Source organism: Ambystoma mexicanum, chromosome 10 (assembly GCF_040938575.1).
Source record: "Ambystoma mexicanum isolate Mex_15411 chromosome 10, UKY_AmexF1_1, whole genome shotgun sequence".
Classification (NCBI taxonomy): domain Eukaryota; kingdom Metazoa; phylum Chordata; class Amphibia; order Caudata; family Ambystomatidae; genus Ambystoma; species Ambystoma mexicanum.
The window spans coordinates 1,217,288,348-1,217,312,554 of NC_090932.1; positions in this window are offsets into that span (position 1 = coordinate 1,217,288,348).

The following is a 24,207-nucleotide window of genomic DNA, read 5'->3' on the forward strand; positions in this document are numbered from 1 at the left end:
GAGAAGCATTCCAAAAAAATATTTTTACAAAAAGCAAGTTCCACGGTACAGTGCTTAACAATTGTATGAAGACAGCTGAAAAGTCACGATCTACCCTTAAAAATTGCTGCAGAAGGCTAATCCTTGAAGCTCTAATTGCCAGTGCATTTCTACTGAAAAGAAAGTTGTTTATATTAATTTTAAACAGAATGAAACCACTAACTAAATGAATCAGTAAATTAAAAAAAGTACTTCTGAACATGTGCAATGTTAACATAGATACCTTTTCAAACATTTGTGAAGGTGAATGGATTTACACAAGCAGCACAGGACCATATTTCAATGAAGAGGCTTACAAACAAGAAAAAAAATACAATTGCCTTAGATGTAATGGCTGAGGGTATGAAATGGTAGGAGACACCATATTTCAGGTATGCGCTCAGAAACCTCTGGGTATGTCCCGGGAGGATAGATCAGCGGCAATGTGCTTGTCTTGGAAGCAAAACGACACGGAGCAACACAGGTTTGATTCCCAGGTCTGTGCTTAGAAACCTCTGGGTATTAAGTGCATTATAAATAACCTATCATATCATATCATTATGGCACAAGAAACCCTCATAGAAAAAACGTGCCCAATAAACACTAAGCCAACTGTTCCTTTCACCGAAACAATCCGTCCAGTGTACAAATGAACACGCAGCTCAATGTGCAACATACTCCAATAATCCTTCAAATCTTTACAACAATTCCTCAATCACTATGTGATACTAAAAGAAAAAAGTTGAATGAAAACTCCAGTCACACTGCACTGCGTTGAAATTAATTACCTTGCATTTTGGGAAGTGCTTGAAAAAGCATGTTCCACCACATCAAAATGTTAGCAACACACCATTCCATTCTACAGAATCTTGTGCATAGATTGTACTATGCATAAAGTCCTGCTCTGCAACTGCAGCGTTTATATAACATGCTCCTACATGGAACAGCCAAACAACTCCTTCAAGAAATAGAGCACATCCAAAGTAAACATTTTGGAACTAAAGTTCACTTAGAAAATGTAGTCCCTTCAGTAAACATTAGTGAAAACCTTACAAAAACCAACCTCCTAATAAACACATACAAACAAACAAAGTTTCAAAATACACTGCTGAAATACCAGACCAAGTATGTGTCTGTTGTTGCAGGACTTAATAAAACAACACAAAAATAGTTGATATGTTCTTCAAAATTATCGACAATGAGGAATCCCAATGGTTCCAGCTATATCTAACAACAGAAAATAAATACAAAATAACTGACGCCTCACTAGTTTGCAGATACTGCAATACAAAGCTTGACAATAACCAAATGCCATCATGTGCTGTCACTAATAACTTAGACATATTCCCATTCCCAAAGGCTCTCCAACAACTTAACTTGTATAAGAGCATTATAATCCAAACAGTACACCGATTTCAACCTAAAATATGCCTTCAATCCAGAACAGCCTAATTGCCTACTTATGAGTTACTAAAAGGCATTTGCCATTAGATCTTAAAGAAAATGTAGAAGCTCTAGGAGTACAACGGCCAATAGATCGATCTTTGATTGCGCTAGTTAATGGTGTATCAACAAAAGACAAAAGAAGTTGGCAACAACAAGTCGACAAATAAAATTAGACAAGCCCTACAATGTCTAAAAGAAAACAATGAATACTACAAAGGTATAAACATAGAGGAGGACTTAAGAGAAACCACCCAATTTATTCAGGATGCAACACCAACTGGCCAGTTTGAACATGCAGATCCTATTACTGCAGCCAACATTTTGGACAAGCATACAATTCATCCACTACATTCTAAAGACACCATAGAAGATGCATGAGAAAAATATAAAATGCATCAAGCCAAAGGATCTTCAATAATGGAGAGAAAAGTGTAGCAGCAAATTCCTCTCCTCTACCCTTAGCTTACTGATTTTTGCATCTTTAAGTAACTGTGGGTCTCACCCTAAGTTACTAGGGCAATACAGACCTGGAAGCCTTGCTCACTATTCTTAGAGAGGCACAGATCTACCCTACTGGTGAGGTCCGACCAGACTGAAACACGTGTCTGGATTGCTGTTGGTACTCTTGTGCACAGGAGAATTGCTTAGCATTTCGGTGCTGGACTGCTCTAGGGCAGGACAAAGACTGATAGGTTCGAGATATTTCTCCTCTGTGAAAGATAGTGAGCTAAAGACTCTGGGTAAGTCTCTCGCAACCGGGACTAATGTCTGGCAGAGGGACTCCCAGGACCCCCCTTGTTTTTTGCATATTTAAGTAACTTTGTGTCTCACCTTAAATTACTAGGGGAATCCAGATGTGGACCTCTTGCAGTGCCCAAGAGGGTCTGATGGAGCACAAGAGGGCTTAAGCTTCATCAGTGGAGATAGGACTTCTTTAGTATTAGTCTGACTAAAGTGGAGTGTGACTAAAGTGAAAGATAGAGGAAAAGGATGATGGTAGAGTAGGCAATGTAAAATATAGGAAGAGTGAGTGTGTGGAAGGTCAGGAGATAGTCTCTAATTTTCAAATCTTTTGCAGTAAACAATTCAGCTAGGTCATTAGCTTTGAAAGTAAAGTTGATGGACTTAGAAGGAGTGAGTTTACGGTGCCCTGTACTCAGTGAGGATGGTTGGATAGAGAGTCAATGTGGGTTAGGTAGAATTCCCTTTTCACTTTATTAGGAGTAGACGTGAGGGAGTCCATGGCAGAGAGGTAGAGTTGCAGGTCCTCATGCTAGTGGGTATGACTCAAGTTGCACAGCAGACAACGCATGTCTGTGCAGTGGTAGAGTATGAATGTGATGACCCACGGCTCAGGATGATGAGACTTAGGGGTGAAAGTGCGAAGAGAATGAGTCATATAGTAGGGATTGGAAGCTGTAGAAGGCAGTGTTGCTGGAAGAGGCATCAAGTGTGAAGGAGGAGAGTGATAACCGTAGGTCAGAGAGAAAGGGGGAAATGGCAGATGGTTTACATTTCGTTTAAGTAATAGGTGAAGCAAGTGATGTAGAAAGGTCATAGGGTAGAAAGGAGATGGTGGTGGAAACAATTGAGTGATCAAATATGGTTGCTGCAACAGTAGTATTAGTGGCTGAGAGAGAGGGTGAGATGAATAAGAGATCCAAAGAGTAATCCCCCGTGTGGGTAGGTAGATTGTGGATAGAGTGGAGAGCATGGTCACTAAGAAAAGTTTGAAGTTCAGATTTCTGAGAAGTTGTTGTTAAAGTCACCTAACAGAATGAGGTGATGTTTAGTGGAAAGAGAATCAAGGAGTTGTCCAAAATCATCAAAGAGTGGTCCATTGGGACCTGGAGGGAGATAGAGATGGGGATTTCAAAAGAGGTAGGGGAGGACGTGGCATTGGAGATTTGTAAGGCATTGAGGTGGGAAGAGAGACAGTGCCTGACGCCTCCACCTCTGTCAGTCAGTCGTGCAATGTGAATGAAGGGTAGTTTGGAGTCATGTAGGGTTGCCAGAGTGGCAGTGTTAGATGGAGAAATACAGCTTTCAAAGATAGCTAGAAGGTCTAGTGGAGCCAAGCTGCAGTAAAACAAGTTAGTAATAAAGGAGGTTTTGTTGCATACAGACAGAGCATTCTGAGTGCAATGTACAATTGATGAGTTAAGTGAAAGTATAGAGGTTGAGTCTCAGAGGAAGAGAGGAGAGGTGAATGACTGTTCGAGGAGGTATAATTTGTTTTTTGGCTTTGTTGAAAGGAGGTGAAAGAGAGAAGGAGTAATGGGAGTTTTGGGTTGTGAGTTTTATAATAGGGATAGGAAAGGTGTAAGTTGTAGTGTGATTGGAGAAGGTGTAGGCAGAGGTGAGTAGGAGGAGAGGCAGGAAGAGCAAGAGTGAATGCAATATAGGTGAATAGCACAGTGTGGAGAGACAGTACAGTAATTAGGAAGCTAGCGGTACTCACAGTTGCAGGTGTGTGCAATTAGTTGTTTTAGTGGAGTGCTTTGTTGGAGTTAGATTTGAATGTTGTTTGTGTGCTGTATGCGTGCTGTAAGCAAAGCATTGTTGTGGCAACCTGTGGCAAACAGGGGATATGCTCACAGAATGAAATAGAGAAGGATACAGTGGCAACCCTTAGCTCTGTCTTCCCTTTGTCTCCCCTTTTCCTCTGAATGCCAGGGTGAATGGACACCCAAAGGACAGTGCTTATATACGCAAAGTAACCCAGATATAACTTGGTCAGCGGTCAGAGGGGACGTCTCTAGATCAATCCTGGCTGCTTCGTTTAGGTCTCCTGAGCTCTGCAAGCAGCCTCAGGCAGATGGAAAGAGGGCTTCTGGTGGTGCTGCGATGAGCTCTGTGTTTCTCCGAATCCAGTTGAAGCCCCTTTTGGAGGTGAAAAGACTTTCCAAAGATGGCATTTTTGGGGTCAGAGGTCAGGATGTTAACCTCTGGATGGAAACTTATTAAAGGACCCAAAATTAGATGATTTCATGTTTACAAGGTACGTTGATCTCTCTGAACATAATGCCAGAACTCCCATCTGCTCATTTTCCAAAACAATGGGCCTCATTACGAGTTTGCAGGTAGCCATGGTGCTATTAGCGCCATGGCTGCCTCCAAAATCGTGTCCGGGTCCGGATTCCTTGAATGAGGAATTACCGGGTCATTCCAACCTTGGAAGACCTGGTAATTCCTCATTCAAAAAAACAATCCCCATACCCATTTGAGCCCTCATAGGGCTCAATGGGAGTGGGGAAGGAGCTAATAATAGGCCCGTTAATAACAGGCCCGTTATTAGCTCCTTGGTCCCCTTACAGGACCCACAAAGGACGTCTGGTCTGACCAGACATTGGGCATTATGAGTACGGCGGTAGGGGCTTAACGGCACCGGTAAGGATGCCGGTGCCATTAACCGCCTATAGCTGCATTCCGAGGTCCCTTAGCGGGTCCCTTTAAATCTCTGTAACCCTTTATAGATTTCAAAAGTGGTACATAATTAAGGTCATGAAGGTCTGCAAGATTTCCAGCGACTTTAATCCCAAGGTATACCATTGCATGTTTTTCTATACTAATACTAAATATTTCCTCATCCGTGCCATCTGCGTTCCCTACATCAATTAAAGGCACAATGCTAGATTTTGCTGAATGGATTTTGAGACCTGCTAACCTTCCATTGGCTGTAATGGTTAGCATCAATTCTTAAAATGCCTCTCTGGCATTATGCAAATGCACCAAAATATTGTCTGCAAATAAGGAGAGTTTAAACTCTACTACACCATATTCAATACCCTTAATGTTTGGGTTCATTCAAATGACCACCTCAAGGTGCTCTATTGGTAGGGCATGAAGCAAAGGTGATAGGCAGTGATGATTAGAAATAGAATTTTGTTGGTATCCCTCCAACTGTCTAGGATCAGCCCTAGACAGTTGGAGGAATTTTGACATAATTCTGTTAAATGATATTCTAGCTGTGGGATTATCATACACATAAGATGCCCATCTTCAAAAATGTTCCCCCGAAACCACACCTCCTCAAAATCATCCCTGTAAACTGTCACTCCACTCAATCAAATGCCTTCTCTGAGTGCAAAGTAAGCAGAGATGCAATATGCATTGTTTGTTGGGCAAAATATTATCTGAGACTTGTCGTCCCCTAATAAACTCCATCTGATGACCAAGAATTAGGGAGGCTTACCCTTAGACAATTAGATGGATTCCAATATACTTCCTTTAACTGATATTCTAGCTGCGGCTTACCATAAAGAGAAGCTGCTCACCTTTGAAAATATTCCTCAAAACCATACCTCTCTAAAAGCACAAACATAAACTTCCAATCCACCAGATCAAAAGCCTACCCTGAGTCCCAAGATAGCATAGGTGCAATATGCAGTGTTTGTTGGCGAAGATGAATGCATTTTATGAGCTATGTGATTTTAATGGCTACGATTACATCACATACGAAGTATGCATATAACAACTACTTGCTTGGAAAAGTGTGTGCCCACGTACAAGCAGTGACTAAAGGAGTGATGGAGGGGCAGCTGTCGCTCAATGTTTATATTCATGTAATGCACCAGTAATACACCAACTAATACAACAATTTAACTGTTAAATGAAGATCGGTAATCGTGTCAGCACCAAAAAGATATTACTTTATTTCTAGGAAGAGCGGAACAAAATCTCATGTGATTTTGTAATATTAGAATATTAGAAATCAACGCTTTAACTGAGCACCTAATACATGACGCAAGAAACCCCCCATTGCACCATCTTCCCCTCATCAAAAACCCTCTCCGAGCCCCAAGTTTCACACTCATCCTTAGCACTTAAGGGATTAAACATCATACACAGAGGCCTCGGAAAAACGAAGCAGGCGTGGCTGAGCATTCACTTAAAAAAGAAGCCGTTTCAATGGGAGGACAACCCACAGGACAGTGACAGTGAGAAGGTAAGCAGTGAAAACTTTCATAACAAAAATGCACTAATGGGGGTTAAGACGAATGTTATGTAATTGGCATCACCCAAATTTAGGGTCTTCCTTAAGATATCTGAGCCTTGTTGGTCTCTAATACTTCCAACCAAATCACCATGAAATAGGGAAGTGTGAACTCAGACCAACCAGGTTCCCAACATTTTAGCAAATATGTGTACCTATGTGTTAAGCAGGGAAATGGGTCTATATGTAGAATCATTGAGCAGAATTATTTCCATCCTTTGGGATTACTGTAATAATTGCACCCAGGATAGATTTTGGCAGAAGACCCCCCCGTCAGGATTTCATTGAAGAGTCGCGCCATCACAGGAGCGATTACGGAGCGAAAGATTGTATAAAACCTAACACTGAATCCATCATCCCAAGGAGTTTTATTTATTTTATTTTATATTTAATAGCAGTAATTGATACTGTCCTCTGTTATTAGGGAGCTTAACAGGGATGCATTCTCTGTGTACATTCTATGGAGTTCCAATGACCAATGACCTTGTAGACAGTGAGTTCCGACCCCTAATGTTTAATTTACCCAAATACAGGTCTTGCATCATTATTTTCATAACGTGTAAGAACAAGTCCACTTCAAGTCCACTTCACTTACCTATTCACACCCTGTAAACATAGCATTATTTGATGTACCACAGTAATTTCCAGAAAAATACACCAAAAAAATCAAAAATTGCAAACCATCAAATATCAAACATTAAGATAAACACAAAATAAACTTCACCTCTCCCCAAAACAATCACTTCCCTTCCCAGCTATCTTATTTCCCAACCTCCCTTCCTACAGGCATTTGACTCTGCACACCCTCCATCCTCCTACCAAAGCCAAACTGCCAGAAATCCTCCCCTCACCCTTTCACCCCTATTAAACCAATCCAGTATTTGGGCTCAAGTATCCTATTATTAAGTATGATGCTGTTCAATATAATGGGTGACCAAAGGGGCTGTTGTTTTTCAGCATCTAATGTGTGACCTGTGCTCTATGATTCTTTTAAAGACAGGTCTGAAGGTTTGTCCCGCGTATTTGCTGCCACATGTTCACTGGATGAACTAGATGCCATTCTATGTTTTAAAGTTAGAGAAATGTCTAAACTCCCAAGATTTGCCTTCTAATGGGAACAATATAATTGTTCTTGGATATCTGACATAGTGCATGACCCGCAGGTTCAACTGTACTGTCACTTGTCTTTGGTTCCATAATGTGGTTTGAGCTGCCTGTCTCTTAAACAGGTGTTCTTTGAGGCTTTTTGACCATTTTAAAGCCATTCTGGGTGGTAGCTCATTAGCCAATTCAAATTGGATTAGTGACCAGAACTTGTTCACCATGAACCTGAGGTGCGGTTGCTTCTGCAGTAGGTGAGCACACCTGTCATTCTCATTTCTGCGTCTGATCTTTCTCTTGGATCCACTTGAGTTTTGGGTGGCTTGTATCAAGCTCTTTTTTCGGAATGACTAATATGTGTTTTGGATACCCCCTTGATTAGAATCTGGTATCCAAGTTGCTGGTATTTATGTAACACACCCAATGGCTCCTCCCATTGTAGTAGTAACCTATAGCATGTCACAGCCTCTGCGCTCTTGCCTGTCTCTGCTCATCTCAGAGATTACCATCCAGAGGGGCAGTGATGGACCCCCAATGCAATTCCCTGCCACCCACACATTGGGAATTGTTCCAAGCTGTCTATGGTTACCAAAGCTCAGTCTGGGATGTCTAAACCACCATTTACCTTGGTTGAAGTGCGAGATGGAACGGTACCTCATCAAGAGGTGACCATCTTGTCCACGCTTCATGGTGGCCTCTCGAAATATAATAATTTGATATATTTTAGTAAGTAGGGTCAGAAATTAAATCGGTGGAGTACTACAAACAAAAAAATCTAGGAAACAAGGGGACAGAGCCTGTGCCTTTTCGAGGTCAAGGATTGCTTCTACTTTGAGTGCAGCTGGAGCCATTTTTTGACATTATACATGAAGGTCTACATACATTTAGTGATTTGGATCTGCGTCACAGTGGATTCAATTTGGCATGATATGGGTCGACATTCTCACAGCAATAATGTTGGCACAAATATTCATGTCTATGTTCATCTGGGATAAAGACTGTTAAGAACCACATTAGGTGAGGGGTTTATTATGTTGAAGGATTAAAGTAATTATAGCTTCACATAAAGTCATATAAAAACTACCGGACTCTAATGACATTCTAGATTCTTCTACAAAGAGTGGAGCTAGCCTTGTTTTGTAGTCTAAATAAAATTCAGCTGTTAGGCCATCAGCGTCGGGTGATTCATTTTTTTGTAGGTACTCTATGGCTTTTGGTATTTCTTCTATTGAGAATGGGGCATTTAGAGAGTTCCTTTCAGAATGTGATAATCTTGTAAATGGAATGATGTTCAGTTCAGATATGTAGATATTTCATTCGATTTTGAGGCATTGTTGTGATCTGCATATACGGATTGATAATAGATTTTAAAGTACCATTACTGTCTATCGAACAGCGGACAGTTCTATTGTCAAGGGATTAAGCCAAACATACAGTACTTTTTCCTGTTTTATTGTGTTTTAACGTTGTGAAGTGTCTCTCTGGTTTGTTTATAGCTCTATATTTAAAGGCGTGTTTCTGTCTACTTAGTAGCTGAACCTCGCTGTCCGCTAATTCTCTGAATTCTTGAAATGTACGATTAATATCATTAGTGGGTAGGACAAGCTCTGCTTTAACAGTGGTATTTGGGATTCGGTTTACTTCAATGAGGCATGGATGGATTTGAGAGTATGGACTGACAGTGCTATAGCTCGAATTTAACATGCAAAGGCTTCTCTCAGTGTAGCGTGTAAGTCAGCAGTTCTTATGTTGATTTCAAAGTAGTGTTCTACCTTCTCTGGTATAGCAGCATTATATGCAACATCCATTAGGGAAGAGGATGCATACCTCCACATAGTCTGAGATCTAGGGTGGCCTTTCGCTTTGATAGTTAATGACACTTGGTTATGGTCTAAATGAGTACATGGAAAGACTTTGCAATTCTTAACATTACTTAGATGTACAGCTGAGACCAAGCATAGGTCTATCTGTAGGGCAGATATGAAAAGTAGAATAATACATATAATCTCCCATGGTGATCAGGAGGGATTTATTAGTGGATGTCAGGTTCTCCACACATCCTGAAGATCCAGTGCAAACAACATTGATCTAATAGTTACCACAGAATGTTTCAGAGTTTGAATGGTAGTTTTACGTTGATGGGGAGGAGGTTCTAGATTCTTGTGGTTTAGACAGAGAAGGCCTGTCATCTAGTTCCTCTAGTTCTTTCTTTTCTACATGAGCAGAGTTCAAACGTGCACATGTCCTTACTTCTGCTGGATCAGTGGCCCCCTGAAATGTTGAGTTTCTCAGTTAGGTATCTTGAGGACTTCAGGGTGATGCAACAGGATTTGAAGATGATACAGACTGGCCGTGGGAGCAAGTGCAGTTCCATGAGGATTGGGATGATGTAGTTGAATTTCAGAGTCCTTTAATGAGATTTGATGCAATATGCAGGACACATTTCAAGGGTGCCAGGGTAGTCACTGGGTGCCCTTCCAAAAGGGCATCACCATCATCCAGGTGGGAGAGAACCAAGGCTTGGACTGCAGATGTGAAGTTGTTTACTGGGATCAAGGGTTTGATTTTCCATAGGACAGAAAGTTGGTAACATGGCATCTGTGTCTTCCTTGCTAAGTGCTGTTTGAACGTGAGGTGTTTGTCAAAGTGGAACCCAATGGAGTTGGCACAGGTGGCCAGCTGGGGTATGAATCCCTCGATGTTCATAGCAGAGAGCCAGGTCTGGATTTCAGTGTGTTTGATGTTGTTGGCCTGCACTATATATTAAGTCTTGAGGGGGTGGGGGTTGAGCGTCAGGTAAGCACTGGACATCCAGGACTGTATCAATTTGAGGCAGTTCTTGAGCCTGCAAATGTCTTTGATGGAGGATTTCTCAAGGTACATTTGCGTATTATCTGCGTATTGGTGAATGGGAATGCTGTGTGGAGAGAGGATATCTGTTTCCTTACATTAGCTCCTTGGATTAAAATCTTGTTAAAACAAGTATTCTCAAAATCAACATATTTGTTTTTGTCCATAGGTATTAGATATGCATTTTCCAGGCACTGCTGGCAATGCTCTGCTGAAGTTGTCACACAATGATCCATCTGATGTCATCTTAAAGGCCAGGTAGTACCATCATAGAACAGCCTGGCAAATTCCTATCCTATGCGTACATAAAAGACAAAACGGTTGGCTTTGCCAGTATGTTTTTTATGGGGGGGGGGCAGAAAATGTGAGGAAGACCAAATCCTCAATTTTTGTGTCGGTCCTCTGATGGTTTGGCATCTGCAAGGGCAGGATAAACCAATCACTTTTCTTTTTAACAATCAAAAAATCGGGGCAATTCTATTTCTGTAAGGATGGTCTGCTGATCAGACCCCAATTGTAAAATGTGCCATAAACAATAATACTACAAATATATGCTTTGCTGCAACCAGTCTATTGACATTTACAGTGCCAGCCCTGCAGTGGCAACAAGCACACATACACCATTTCCCCTAAGTCACCCGCTTCTTCCTGATCACTAGGATAACCCAGTGGATAACCTAGTGGACAACTTCAGGATAACACCAGATACAATCTACATCTGCATGCCTCGTCGCAGACTGGTGTTCAACTTTAAAGGAGTACATATATAGGTTTGGGTGCAATCTCCAGATTTGGGGAAAAGTATCTTTCCGATATCACAGCCTGTCCGATAGCATAGCGAGTAGAGCACTCGCTTTGACATCTATGCAGAGCATGCTAACGAAGGTGCGAATCCCGGCAGGGCCAAACTGATCCTTTCATCCTTCCGAGGTCATTAAATGAGCACCCCACACCGTGGGTAATAATAATCAGGACTCAAATGCCTGAGGATTCGTAGGCTATATAACTGCTAAATTATTATTATTATTATTATTATTATTATTATTATTATTATTATTATTATTATTATTATTATTATTATTATTATTATTATTATCTTTGTTTCTCATCATCCATTCCAACAGGGCGTGGTCCATCACAAGTTTAAAATGTCAGCTGTTAGGTCTTACCAGAGGTTAATATGGCATATTTTATTGCTAAGCATTCCGATTCCACCACTGGGGTTCTTCTCACCTTCCCGGATCTATGATGCTACTTCCCCAATACCATTAAAAAAACTATCCGTTTGAAAGACAAACTCCTTGGTAAAGTTGCAGTTTATTAATATTAGGCTTCTGCAAAGAGCCTCCTTCAGTTGATATAAGGCCATTTGGGCCCCTTAGTCCCACTTCATGATATTTGGATTACTTTTTACATGCTTGTCAGTCAGGGGTCTATATTCCTATGTGAAATTCGATATATACCTCTCATAGTAGCTGAAAGGGCCAAGAAAAGCCTCTTTCTGTAATAGGCCTAAGAGCCTTTTCAATTGCTTCCACCTTGACTTTATGTGGTAGTACTTGACTGTTTCCTTTTTTAAATCACTAGTATTTTACACTGGATCGGGCCAGGTGGCACTTTGCTGGCTTGGCTCTTTGGTGAGCATCCCATAACTGGTTGCAGATGGCCATTACAGAGTTAAGAATATCCTCCCATGTGGTACAACATCATCAAGATACGCCCCTGCGAATGAGCACCATGGAGCCAGGAATACCTGCATAAACGTATGGAATGTTGCTGGGGCACCCTGGAGACCAAATAGCAATACTGTGAACTGAATCAGGCACTCAAAGGTGGAGAGCGTGATCTTAGACTTTGTTTCTTTGTCCAGGGGTACTTGCCAGTATCCCTTTATCAGGTTTAATGGTAAAATAAACATTGCTCTGCTCAGAATCTCAACCAACTCATCTTTCCTGGGAATTGGAATAAGGATTGAATCGGGACTTTTCATCAATGTGCAGGAAATCAATGCATAACTGCCAGGTATCGGCAGGCTTCAGTAACAGAATTATTTTTGAAGATCACTTATTGTAAGACTATTCAATTACCCAGAGATCAAGCACCTTTTTCAGTTCTTCTATGATTAATTGTGTTCTGGTCTTGGGTAACTGGTATGGTGTGAGGTGTATCATCCACGCAGGAGGTGTGTGTATTGTGTGCACTACTCCCTTCACATGTCCAGGTTGCTGCTAACAGCAGGTGTGACCTATGGAGTCCTGGTCTTGGTTTTGGAGAATAAGTGTTGTCCCTCTGCAGAAGCCACCGTGGTGACATGTACAGATTACTACCAGGGGACCGACAAAGATGTAGACAAGTATGGTGGCAACCCCCACAACCCATGCAGCGGAAAGCCCTCTTGAAGTGCAGTGTTGTTACAGAGGCCAGAGAATGAGACCTAAATGGAGGTGGTCATGTAGCACAGGAAAGGGTGCAATTTGGAGCTGAACTACCTCGAAGGCAGTCCATGACTCTGTTCAGGAAAATGGCTGCAGAAGAATGAGCAGCAAGGAGGAAAGGCCAGGAAACAAGGAGAGGTTGTGAGGGAACCACCCAAAAGGAAACATGGAGGTCCAACAAGAAGGGACGCAAGAGAGAACAAGAGTAGCAGCACAGAAGGGAACACAATGATCAATAAGGTGCAAGGAACAACATAGCAGAATACCTTTTATAGGCACTGACTTCAGCTCTGATGCCATAACTGACTCAGAAACACATGGCCACCATCTTAAGGAGGGCGGAATCTCGGAACAGTGTCTGCATATTGGGAATGGCTCCCGTACCATGCATTGTCACTGTTGCCGCTAGGATCCTGGTGCATCAGCGTCAGAATGGCAGGAGTCTCCAGACACTCTGGAACCTCCAGTGCCTCCAAGACAGCAGGTAGGGATGACAGTTTCAAGGAGAACACATCTGGGTAGCCTTTGATCAACATAGTAAGTGCCCGGTGACTACTTGTGGAGAGAACCACAGGACTGGTGACCCCATGAACTTTAATTGGTAGTGCCATTGGTAGGACATCTCCCTGGTGTTGTTGGCATACAGCAATAGGAGTTTAGGGTTTATAGGCCGTAAATTGTTTTATGTGAAATGGCTGTGAAGGTTTCTGCCAATCAGCTTGTTACACTTTGTAGGTGAGATGGGAGACATGACCTCGCGTCCATGACATCTGGTCAGAAGCTAATTTTGCATTTTTAACCTACTTGTTACACTCAGAATAATTGTGAAGGTTAGCCAATGTTTTGCACCTAGAAGAGTTGTGCAGGTTAGCCTATTTAGTGTTCTTAGAATAACTGGGAAGGTTAGCCAATATATTGCACTTAGAGTAATTGTATTGCACTCAGATGATTCTTTGAGGGTAGCCATCAAATTACACATATATAATATTATTGATTGAATCTTGGCTATTGTAGCTGCTGCCTTGTAATCCAAGTGAAGACAGAATGTAGCCTGGATTGGAATAAAGGTGTATGTAAAATGTAGCCATTGTATTGAATCTAGGGCATTGATTATAGTCTTTGTATTGATCTATGTAATTTTTATAATGTAGCCAATCTATTGAACCTTTCACACTCCATGCTTATGGAAATTAACTGAAGGCATGGACGCCAACCTGCATGCATCTGCCATCATGCACCACTCATAGACAACTCAAACAACACCTCTGTTATAAGAATGCAGCTACTGTTCACAACAAGAATTTGATAGATAGCTGCACACATAATGACTATCCTCTCATATCTTCATACTGGCCATTATGCACACATGCATACTAGCAACACTCAAATGTTCCCATAAATGGACTTGATCCCCTGAGGGTGTTCAACCTACAACACGTTGGGACCCTACCAATGGTGAAAGGTGCTATACAAATGATGCAATGAAATACAATACAATACAATGTTGGTAAGTAAGACCATCACCTTGTCCCCTACCTGCAAGTGCGTAACCTGGCTTAAATGTTGCACTTCTTATGCTGCCGGGAATGAGCTTTGTGCATATGAGTTGAAACCAGTCAGCGTATCTTCGAAATGTATTTATGGATATTCCTCACCATTGGGTGGTTGCTATGCTGGTCTGTCGACTTTTTGGTCCATCTTTTTCTTCACACATCATGTCAGCACATTGCAGGCATTTTGAGCATAGACCAACTGTTAATGTTTATAAGTTCAATTTGCACAGAGAGAGCATGGAAAATTATGTTTGACTCCTTCTAGACACAGGTTTGTTCTAGAACTCTTTAAAAAAAAAAATCTGCTCTCCTATTGCATCAATTATCGCACGCAAAGTCACGCATCAAATATTCACGTTCTAGGCTATGATAACAATGTATATGACATTTTCTGAAATGCTTTGTTTGCAGCATTAAGACGGGCCCAACTATAGTGTAATAAATGAATTGTTACTGGGATTTAAACTGGAGTTGTCAATCTCTGTCATGTGGCAACAAGGAATGAAACGACTGAGCAGGTGGTGCCAAAGTGATTGCAATATACTTTTATTTAAAGAAAAGAAAAAAACTATATGTACTTAACTCTAATGGAGTTTCTCTACCTAAACTAAAGAAACTCTTTTGCTCACCAGGAAGTGTGTGGAACTCCAAATCAAAAGGTACCGTCCCAGTCAAAATGTTCCTATGCTATCCCTCTCACTACAATAAACAATAATAATGCTGGGGTTCTGATTGTGACCCAGGCAAATGACTCCCTTCTCCTGGATGCAAACAAAGTCAAGTCTTCTCAAAGTAAAAGTTTTCAATTTTTCATAACAAACTGCCGGCAGCTCAGATTACAGATGACACGGAGCACCCAGCATCTTTTCTGGCAACAAAGCTACTCATTGCAAAGGGTATTAACACCGTGAACCTGCAAGAATTGGGAAATACTTTTTGGACAATTTGAACGTTTTCACTTACAACTGGCCAGCAGTCGATGATACAGGAAAAGTACTAAGCGATCGTGAGAAGACTGACTTTGGGACCAGCATATTCTATCAGACAAGGGGTGTTCAGCAATTGCGCGTGCACCAAACGGAAGTACCTGTGAAGTACCTCTTGGCCTTGCAGGCTGCCGAGTGACCAGAGATTAACCACGTTCAAATTGGAAATTTCAGAAAATTGGGTAAAAAATAAGCTGCAGAAGAGTGTTTCACCTGAGGCCACACCCACTTTTGGCATACGCCTACTTAAACATATGGGCGCGCGCATCAGTGCGCACGCACCAAGCGGAAGTACCTGTGAAGTACCTCTTGACCTCGCAGGCTGCCGGAGTGACCAGAGATTAACCGCGTACAAATTGGAAATTTCAGAAATATGTTGGAGCGAAGCCTTATCACATATGATTAGAGACTTTTTCATCTCCTACTTGCATCCTATCTTGGTTTAACACTTAACATTTTTATTTGCCTTTAGAATTGGGTAAAAAATAAGCTGCAGAACAGTGTTTCACCTGAGACCACACCCACTTTTGGCATACGCCTACTTAAACATCTGGGCACGCGCATCAGCGCGCGCGCACCAAGCGGAAGTACCTGTGAAGTACCTCTTGACCTTGCAGGCTGCCGGAGTGACCAGAGATTAACAGCGTTCAAATTGGACATTTCAGAAAATTGGATAAAAAATAAGCTGCAGAACAGTGTTTCACCTGAGGCCACACCCACTTTTGGCATACGCCTACTTAAACATACAGGCACGCGCGTCAGGGTGCACGCACCAAGCAGAAGTACCTGTGAAGTACCTCTTGACCTCGCAGGCTGCCGGAGTGACCAGAGATTAACGCGTTCAAATTGGACATTTCATAAGTATGTTGGAGCAAAGCCTTATCACAAATGATTAGAGACTTTTTCATCTCCTACTTGCATCCTATCTTGGTTTAACACTTAACATTTTTATTTGCCTTTAGAATTGGGTAAAAAATAAGCTGCAGAACAGTGTTTCACCTGAGACCACACCCACTTTTGGCATGCGCCTACTTAAACATCAATGCACGCGCATGAGCGCGTGCGCACAAAGCGGAAGTACCTATGAAGTACCTCTTGACCTTGCAGGCTGCCGGAGTGACCAGAGATTAACAGCGTTCAAATTGGACATTTCAGAAAATTGGATAAAAAATAAGCTGCAGAACAGTGTTTCACCTGAGGTCACACCCACTTTTGGCATACGCCTACTTAAACATACAGGCACGCGCGTCAGGGTGCACGCACCAAGCAGAAGTACCTGTGAAGTACCTCCTGACCTCGCAGGCTGCCGGACTAACCAGAGATTAACGCGTTCAAACTGGACATTTCATAAGTATGTTGGAGCAAAGCCTTATCACAAATGATTAGAGACTTTTTCATCTCCTACTTGCATCCTATCTTGGTTTAACACTTAACATTTTTATTTGCCTTTAGAATTGGGTAAAAAATAAGCTGCAGAACAGTGTTTCACCTGAGACCACACCCACTTTTGGCATGCGCCTACTTAAACATCAATGCACGCGCATCAGCGCGCGCGCACAAAGCGGAAGTACCTGTGAAGTACCTCTTGACCTTGCAGGCTGCCAGAGTGACCAGAGATTAACAGCGTTCAAATTGGACATTTCAGAAAATTGGATAAAAAATAAGCTGCAGAACAGTGTTTCACCTGAGGCCACACCCACTTTTGGCATACGCCTACTTAAACATACAGGCACACGCATCATGGCGCGCGCACCAAGCAGAAGTACCTGTGAAGTACCTCTTGACCTCACAGGCTGCCGGAGTGACCAGAGATTAACGCGTTCAAATTGGACATTTCAGAAGTATGTTGGAGCAAAGCCTTATCACATATGATTAGAGACTTTTTCATCTCCTACTTGCATCCTATCTTGGTTTAACACTTAACATTTTTATTTGCCTTTAGAATTTGGTAAAAAATAAGCTGCAGAACAGTGTTTCACCTGAGGCCACACCCACTTTTGGCACACGCATACCTAAACATCCAGGCGCGCACACCAGCGCGGGCGCACCAAGTGGAAGTACCTGTGAAGTACCTCTTGACCTCTTTGCCTCGGGGTCTCAGGGTCCACAGGCTTCACGGTATCTTCCGCTCTCATCTGCAAGCAGGATGCAACTTCGCACCCTGAAAACTGGCATGCCCCTTCCGACGGGCTCCCAGGCAGTCAGAGGTGAAAGAATTCTACTAACGCCCGTGCCGCGCCAACGCGCGGCGAGCATGACATGCTCTACCCCACGGTCGCAGAAGCTGAAAGAAAGAGATATGGCTTCACCAAACTTGGGGAACTGTAAAGATATTCGTGTATTCTGGAAAGAGGCCAGAGAAAAGACCATTGCTAACGCTGGCTCTGGGGCGGTACAGTTGCAAACTGAAAAAACAGGCTCGAATGTTGCGCTCTATACTAAAAAAACACCAAGCACAACACAGAAAACATGTGAGTCAATCCATCTTCCCCCAGACAGTTCAACACCCCCAATCTCTGAGCCCCAGGTCATTCATATATCCCTTTCTGAAGGAACATCGATGCACTGTTAAAAGCGATCCCTGCAACAGCTAAACTGCCGCCAACAAATACAGAAAACTAGTCAAGTTCAAATGTGGCAGTCATTGATTTAGATCCTGAAGGCACGGCCTTTTCAATACAAGTTCTTCCAGACAACCTGTCCAAATCCCCGTTGTTGTTCAATTCCCCTGAAGAGGGGAACAGTAGTTCCGCTTTAAGTGTTTCCTTTATGCAACCAACACCAAGAAAACTTCCAAACTCGCTTCAAATAGGTATCGAGCACACTGGTGAAATGCAAAACGGAAAGTTACTTGAAGTGACATTGCACACCATGAACATGGCAATCCAGGCATTAGACAAACTGTATGAGTCTATCGACTATAAACTTGCTAAACACTCAACTAACATGGAAGACATAAGCATTTGGCTGGAAACGTTCGTACAACAACTTACTACCAGACTCCTGCCTCTGAATTTAGCCAAAAAAACAAAAATATCCGGGATAGCAGTTGCTGGCCAAACATCTAATGTCTGTGAATCCCTAGTGCATGGCAAGCTTAAAAAAGCAATTGCAACTCCACCATATATTGAAAAAGTTATACTTGAGATAAAGGAGCCGTCCCAAGCTCTGCAAAAAAACAACAGTAGCCGAATCAGTAACTAGCAGCAATCAGGACATTTCTCGTTAAATGGATTATACCATCTTTAATGTAGGTAAAGCAGGTATTCACCCAGAAAATGCTACAAACAAACTTGTCAAAAAATTCAAAGAAAGAAAAGAGGAGGGTAACAGCGATTACCAAGCAGTTTTTTAAGGCTATTAACCTACCTCAAAAAAGTGCAACCTCTGCTTCCCAGGCTATAAAGAAAAAATATAAACAACAAGTATTAGCAAAAGAGAATAAAAGTCTAAGGAAAACCCTGGTTAACCAGATGTCATATGCCCCATTAGATGACTTACTGCAGCACTTAGATAAAAGCAATTCAGAATCTAGCTCTGAAACAAACAATCAATTGAAAAAAAGTGCAACATCCGACTGCCCTAAAGCGGGAGCGATAGCACTGGCACAAGCTCGAGATTTAGAAGCAATGAATCAACATAAACTGGAGATACGGAAATCCGTGGATACTTATATGGCCAGCCATAGAGCTCCGGAAGTCAACAAACAGGGTGAAGTGAGAGAGCTGCAGAAGCTAACCGCCGAGAGAGAGAAGCTCGGAACTATATTGCTTGCAGGCAGGGCTCACGAGGGTGAAGAAGAATCTAGCCACAACACACATAATGGTGTAGAACCTCTAAACCCTCGTGACTCCCTCTTAGCTGCGGCGTCAGCATCAAATATGCAACAGACAGCTAAAATGGGGAACAACGACTACGTAGCCAGCAGTTCACACATGACTGCTGAAGTCTTACACAGAATTGAAGCAGCACTGAGATCTATTGAGACTAGTTGCAAACCTACAAGTTTGAACAAGCCTCAATTGGAGGAAAGGACAAATGAAAGAAGTGAGAAACCAAACTCTGACCCCAAACTAGGACCGAAATGTTTGGCAACATATTGCTTGACACTAGCAAGTCGTCCGCCCCCTGGAGTACAATATGATCTAAACAGGAGATCGGTAATGGCTATTTTTTCAGAAATAACAGAGTTAGAGGACATAACCTCCTCAGAGATCAATTGTGTAGAATTTACCAAAGATGGAAAGCTCAACTCAGTTCGACTCTGGCTAAACTCCTGAGTCGTTAAAAATGTAATATGGTCATCAAAAAAGCTCTATATAATCTGGGTTTTGTGTCTAAGCCCAGAACTAACTACCAATATAAGGCACATTTTTGAACTAGATCAAGTGATTGACCATAGAAGAAATGCTGTTCAAGAGAAGGAGGAAAAAACAAGACGACAAATGCCCAACACCTGTCAATGCAATTGCTCCCAGAAGCCATGATAACTAGACAGATCAAATCAAAAAAACTTAGCCACACTTTCAAGTTGGAACACAAGAGGGTTTGCCCATCTACTCAACAATGATGATAGTAATTTGGGGACCATAGATATCATATTACTACAAGAGTCGTGGCTAACGTCAGTTCTGGTATGGGATAATCACGATATCTATCTAAACCCTGCATTCAAACATTCCTCTGTAAGACCATCCTCGGGGCTTCTAATTGCCATCAAATCAACAAAGGTAACATCGTCAGAATTATGGGAAATGCCAAACAATCATATGCTCATGGTGAAGATGGTCATCGGGGATATTAGATATGCAATCCTAAATATACATTGGAATAGCGTGGCAATAACAGAAACCACATTTTACCAAAATTTGACAATGCATTTGGATTTAATTGAAACTGACACGACGGTGTCCTATGTAGTAATGGCAGGTGATCTTAATATCAACTATTGGGAAAGCAAAACCCAAAGCGATAAACTCAAAACACACAGATGGAAGTTCTTTACAAAACATTGAAATCTCCATATGCTTAATGGTGCATTGAAAACAGATACGCCACCTCATGCCACTTGGAAACGAGGGTGTAATCACTCCATAATTGATTACATATACGTAAATGAGAACTTAATTTCAGCTGTAGTAGGCTTTGAGGTGTTGTACTCAGAAAAAAAGTGACCATAATATTTTGGCAATGACTTGGGAGAATGAGTATCAAAAAACAATTTGTAATAATGCTCAGCAAGAAAACCATCTATGTGTTAATCCTGGGATGAATCACCTTAGATGGTCTGAGGAGGGTTTACAGCATTTCAACAAATGTATGACAAATTCGCTCTCTAAGGAAGCAGAGAGTAGGGGTTATTTGGGAACAGAATATAGTAACGCAATGCAACTCTTTCGGCAGCCCAAATCAGTATGTGTCAAATCAATAGCCAAACCTCATTTACATTCATTTGATTTGGAATTGAAACTGAGAAAAAGGGCATATCGAGCCGAAGTGAGGTACATAGCTCGTAGCCCTCCGGATCAGAGGGCGCTTCAACTCAGGAAGATTAAAAATCAATATGTAAATTGGGTAAGACAAAATTGAGCCCAACTGTATCAAAATGATGGTGCAAACATGCTGAGCATTCTAGCCACTAAAAACACAGCGAAATTGTGGTCAATCATTAATCAAGTGACGGTTGGCTCACAGGTTGCAATTCAAGCGAATGCAGTCGATGAACAAAAATGGGTACAGCACTATACAGAACTTTATGCCACTCCACAAGGCAGTGAATGTCTGGAGGGTAATAAGTCTATGCAAAAATTCAACTTGGAAGTTGATCAAGAGGATATATGGCTCTTGATTAAAACAGCAAGCAACTACCAGTTGAAGTTGCAACTGGAGCTTTGGGCCTCTATATTATACAAAATATTAACAGCTAGAAATCAAGAGCAAGTTATCCCAAATAGCTGGACTCATGCTATAACTGTACCCCTATTTAAAAAGGGAGACCGTCAACTTCCAACCAGTTACCGACCCATTTCACTGCTTGACGTCCATGGCAAAATGTATGGAAGACTTTTATTGAAAGAACTAAATAAATGGACCATGGCCCAGCATTTAAATGACCCATTCCAAGCAGGCTTTGTGTCAGGGTTGGGCACAGTTCCAAACATTTTATGCCTAAACTTGCTAAAACAGCAATACGCAGAAAAGGGCCAACCATTATACTTGGCATTTATCGACTTTCAGTCAGCATTTGATTCCATTGACAGAACAATGCTATATAACAAATTGTAAAAACATAAGTGTCCCGTTTCCATATTAACCTTGGTAAGGCTACCGCACACGAACACCACAATGCAAGTACGTCTAACATATGGGGGCCACTTATCAGCAATGATAGCCACTAAGAGATGCCTGAAACAAGGATGTTCTCTTGCATCATTCTTGTTTAATTTTTTCATTCTGGATATGGGTGACATATTCACTAGTACAATCTGTGACGCACCGAGGCTAAGCAACCAAAAAATAAAATACCTACTCTACGCCGACGATTTGGTAATTATGTCTCAAACCCCTAGTGGGCTGCAAAACATGCAACAAGCTTTAGATGCATACACCAAAAAGAACAACATGATCATAAATATCAACAAATCGCAGGTGGTAGTATGCAAGCCGAGCATAACAAAAATGAAAACAAGAAGGCCCATGGAGAATTCAAAACACAAGTTTGACTGTGGTTGATTATTACAAATATCTAGGCATTGTGTTTTCAAATACAAATAACCAAATCCACCACAGATTTCAACTAGACTCTAAACTGCGAGCTTTAACATCACAAGCTAGAATATTAGCATATAGGTTTGGGAAATTTTCACTTAAGCATGTCCTATCATTTTATCAAATGAAAGTAACACCAATCTTAATATATGGCATGGAAGCCTTTTGTGTTGTAAAAAAAGAAGAGTGGAATAAACTGGAAGCCAGTTTTTGGAAGAAAGTATTGAATTTACCCAACTGCACCCCTCTACCCTTGATCTGATACGAACTGGGGTCACTCTCTTTGTATTCTCAATTGCTATGGAAAATGTGTTCCTTGCTACGCAAATGTCTATTGTGCACGCAAATGCACAATGTATTGAGTATAGTAGCTAAACATCTGCTATCAAACTGTAACACGTTATCAAAACCCTGTTGTAAAATAACACACAATGCTATGACAGAGGCATCTATTGATTTGGAATTGTTAATGAACAACCCGGGGCGAGCAAAAATTTAACTTTTCCAATCTGATTGGATCCAGAATGTGAAGACCTGTGCTCGATATAAAGACTTCGAAACATCATTGTTTGGGGCAAAAAGGTACATACAAATGGCTGAATATCTGATTAAATGTCCCTCACCACGCATTCGATGTCAGTACATGCAATTTAGGTTTAGTTTGTGGCATACGCGCAATGTATTGGTGAGAAGGAAATTAATCCCTAAAAAGTTAATACATTGCCGGTACTGTTTAAATGAATGTGAACCTGAAACACTGAAACATTTATTGGTGCAATGTCCTGCTCTGGTTGTAATTCGTAAATAATTCTTCCAAGGGGTGTTTGATTTTACAGTATACCCAAATCGACAGGAAACTTGGCAATTGGTTTTCTCATGCCCAAGAGTAGCGGTTAAAGTAGCAATTGTACACTTTTTGGAAAACACAGTACTTGACTACAGTTAATGCAGGAAGGTTGAAAGTGAATAACAATGCTTTAAATTTATTATAATGTATTGACAAGTTATGTTTGAAGCATTATTCCTTTTATTTTTCCGGCCTTTTCTTTTAAGCTGATCTTGCATCACAAATTATTCGCAATTTTAAGATTGAACTTCAAGTGTCAATTTAATTGATCGTTTTATTTGTAAATGAAATGAATTGTAATTAAATGAATTTTATGTTTTATATGTATAAAAAAAAGAAAATATTTGAAAAGTTGTTATGCAACTAAACAAATAAATAAAAAAAATAAAAAAAAATAACAAACAAACAGTTTTACAAGATCCTTGTGAGGCTAGGAGAATGACTCCCTGCTCCTGGCTAGTTCCTCAATATTCCTTATTGTTTCCAACAAGACTTGCAGTTCTTTCAATGAGAGTTTAACACACTCTGATTACTTTATACCGTTTTGCTTGGCCCCACTGCGATGACGAAGATGTTCCCTGATTTACTCTCAACCCCCCAGAACCACACACTTGTAGAATTGCCCAGGGAATTGTAGTACAGAGTGATTTATTACTTTCTCTGCTTCGATTTACACTCTCTAATCTTGCTGGCACCCCCTAACTGACTTGTTCTCATTCTGGTTACCTTCTCCTGAGGAACTCTTTACTGGTTTTGCCTGGGGTCGTTGGTCCTACTTTAACTTCTTCTTTCACGCTACTTTTGCGGCCTGCTTCTCTCTGTGGCCAATTGTTGCTGGCAATCTCAGCAAAGTTGTTGGACCGCTCAGGACACCCATGACAAGTCGTGCCACCACCAGAGTCTTTTGTACTCCCTGCATATTTGCCTATGTGGCTCTGCTGTAGGCTACAGTAGGCAGTCTCGGCACTGTTGTCGTACTGGATGGTCCACCCACAACAGGTCGCACCAGCACCTTCCCATTTGCCAGGTCTGCTGCGCGAGTTCCCAACTGACTCGCAAGATTCTTCATGGGGCTCCCTCTGTTAATTTCTTTAACCTTGGAGATGTGCTTCACTGCAGTCTCCCAAAGCCCAATCTCAACCTTACAGGCTTCTATGCAGTCTGCTCACTCGTGGGCTTCTCTGTCTGGACAAACAGCAGCTCTCAG